This window comes from Limulus polyphemus, unplaced genomic scaffold, assembly GCF_000517525.1.
Source record: "Limulus polyphemus unplaced genomic scaffold, Limulus_polyphemus-2.1.2 Scaffold1464, whole genome shotgun sequence".
NCBI classification, from domain to species: Eukaryota; Metazoa; Arthropoda; class Merostomata; order Xiphosura; family Limulidae; genus Limulus; species Limulus polyphemus.
Genome location: NW_013667074.1, coordinates 43322 through 46005, shown reverse-complemented (window position 1 = coordinate 46005; position 2684 = coordinate 43322). Strand labels below are relative to the sequence as shown.

The 2684-nt window shown below is 34.4% G+C and overlaps 1 protein-coding gene and 1 pseudogene across 3 annotated transcripts in view; both read left to right on the top strand.

The window, feature by feature from the left end:
- LOC106463704 (serpin B3-like) overlaps positions 1-2684 on the top strand; it is a 67213-nt gene that overhangs the window by 40752 nt on the left and 23777 nt on the right. The window lies entirely within an intron of this gene.
- The window catches only part of LOC106463701, a 7203-nt pseudogene continuing 5069 nt past the window's right edge, over positions 551-2684 (top strand).

Here is a 2684-nt window from a genome sequence, read left to right as displayed (position 1 = left end):
TACTAAATCCAAAGTATAATTTAACTACTAAATTTAAATTATCAGTTAACTCAATTCCAGACCATTTGAAATTCTAATACGTAACATGGGGTTTGGCAGTATCCACACGAGTGCTCTTTGTGATGGGCTAGAAAGTATTGGTATACGTGCTGTGTATGATGGGTTTGCCAATACTCATATGAATTTTAGGAAGTTTATTACAACTAAAAAAGTCACAATTCATAAAAGCTTTACACATCCGCCAACAGTATTTTAGATTTAATTGTTGTCTTGATTTTTAGCAATATTACTTAATGTTTTTTATTCAGATTTGTATGACACGTCAAGCATTTTGTCTTCAAAACAAGCTGAATGTAATTTACAAGGCACGCTGACGTAACTAATTTGTTTATAAGAAACTACATATTTTAACAACCTGTCAAACTACATTGAATCCGGTTCGTTTACGACATTTGGATAACCAGGAATTAACATTCGTACACAGTGTACCTCAAGGGTAGATTTAAGTATTCAAGTTAGGGAAAATACCGCTGGTTTTATAAGAGCTGTGTTTTAAAACATTATTCTGGGAAAACATTCGTGCAAGGTATTATGAAAGAGTTTTTCCCTTATTCTTCTAGAGCCATATGAAAGAAAAAACTAAAGATAAGCATTTACGTATATTTTACGCTTCGTAACGAAACAGTAGGTACTAGGCTAAATAGTAGAAAATAAATATTAAAATATGTGCTAAATATAATAATTGAAGATTCCAGAATAAAGAGGTGTGTTTAAAGCTAGGCTTAACAGTAAATAAACAGCTCGATGTAGCTTTGATATGAGAAAAATTACAATATACGTTACGTCTAACATCTATACATGACTAACTAGCTACTTTACTGTTATGTCCGGCACCAACAGACAATCGGCTGGCTACTTTACTGTTACGTCCGACACCTACAGACAATCGACAGGCTACCTACAAACAGTCAACACGTCAGCTGTGTCCACCGAGAGGAATCTTACCCCTGCTTCTATAGTTGTAAATCCGAAGACTTACTGCTGTTTTGAACGTAACAGTAAAGAAACCTAATGACTGTTTGTGGGTTTTATATTAAATAAGCCAAAATCCGTTAAATATGTAAATATTCAACGGTAAAGAAATAAGATAAGGTTCAGATGTTTTATCAGCTTTCAGCCTCCCAGTGGCACAGCGTTATGTCTGCGAAAGTACAACGCGACTGTGTTAGATTATGTATTAATATGCATATAAACACATAGGATTATCCATGGGATCCGAATCCTATCGGCTCTTTAAACATATCTTTCGCCCTCCAGTGGCACAACGGTATGTCTGGGGACTTACAGTACTAGAAATCCGGTTTCGATACCTGTGGTGGGCAGAGCACAGATAGCCCTTTGTGTAGCTTTGTGCTTAACTAGAAACAAACAAACATCAGCTTTCAGGTTGGGTATTATTTACAAGAAGTGTTTGATAGAAACACTTGCGGAATTTCATCTTTGTTGTAAAGAAGTTTGGTAATAAAGAAAAATATCCTCTCCGATAAGAACTATACTTATCGTCCCATCTTCCCAGTAGATAGAAGCTTAAAACGCTTAAACAATGGTTTGTTTTGTTGATTTGCTAAAACAATCAGCTGAAACATTAGTCAAGGTCGAGTGTTCATAGTTCTTTGCCACAAATATGCGCTCCGTGCTTTGATGCTGTAAGTACGCTATAAGACTGGCTAACGTTCAAATCTAATATTTAGTCAAAGAAGAGTAGCCCAATAACTGGCGGTTGTGGCTGTTGGCTAATTGTCTTCTCCCTAGTTTGTCAGTTCAAAAATCGAAGTGACTGTGCGCAGACAGCCCTTTGTGTTTGTGTAGTTCTGCGATGAAAAACAAACAAACATTGATGTACGAAACGCTCTCCCGATATAATTATCATACCCTAGCCCCAGAGAAATGAATCTGTATGTTTTGGACTTTGTTCTCACGTGTATAATACATATGAAGTTAATGGTACCACATAATTAACATAGATTGCCGCTACATTAAAGATAACTTAAACAGTAACTAGTATTCTCATCACATACTTCTTACGCAAGACGAATGTAAGTATTTAGTATTTAACGTTTTAGGCTACAACTTTTTTATATTAATTAAAAAAAACTCCCAAATCATGTTCATCAATTTTTTTCAAAGAGTTAGGTTTTACCACGTGCTTTGATGCCTATGTCTGTGTGTTCTTGTGAGGAACATCCTCAAAACAAAGTTCATAGATTTAGCTGAAAAGGTTTACCCAAGAAACATGCAGTAAAGTTCAAACACACATATCGCGACAAATAATGATTTTATGAAGCGCACATAAAAAACGAAAAATAGTAACTAATACCTACCTTATTTTCTTATTTTGCAATATATTCAAGAAAATGTTTACAAGCCAAATTGTTAATATTTTTGTATAATGTAAAATTGTGTTATTTGGAAAGAAGCACTTAGTTTTTTTGCGATTTTCTTAAAATTTCATCAAGAAATCATCAGCTAAATTAGGTTTACGGACACTAAAATTACTCAAGAAATCATCAGCTAAACTAGGTTTTTACGGACACTAAAAGTTACTCAAGAAATCATCAACTAAACTAGGTTTTACGGACACTAAGTTTACTCAAGAAATCATCAACTAAACTAGGTTTTACGGA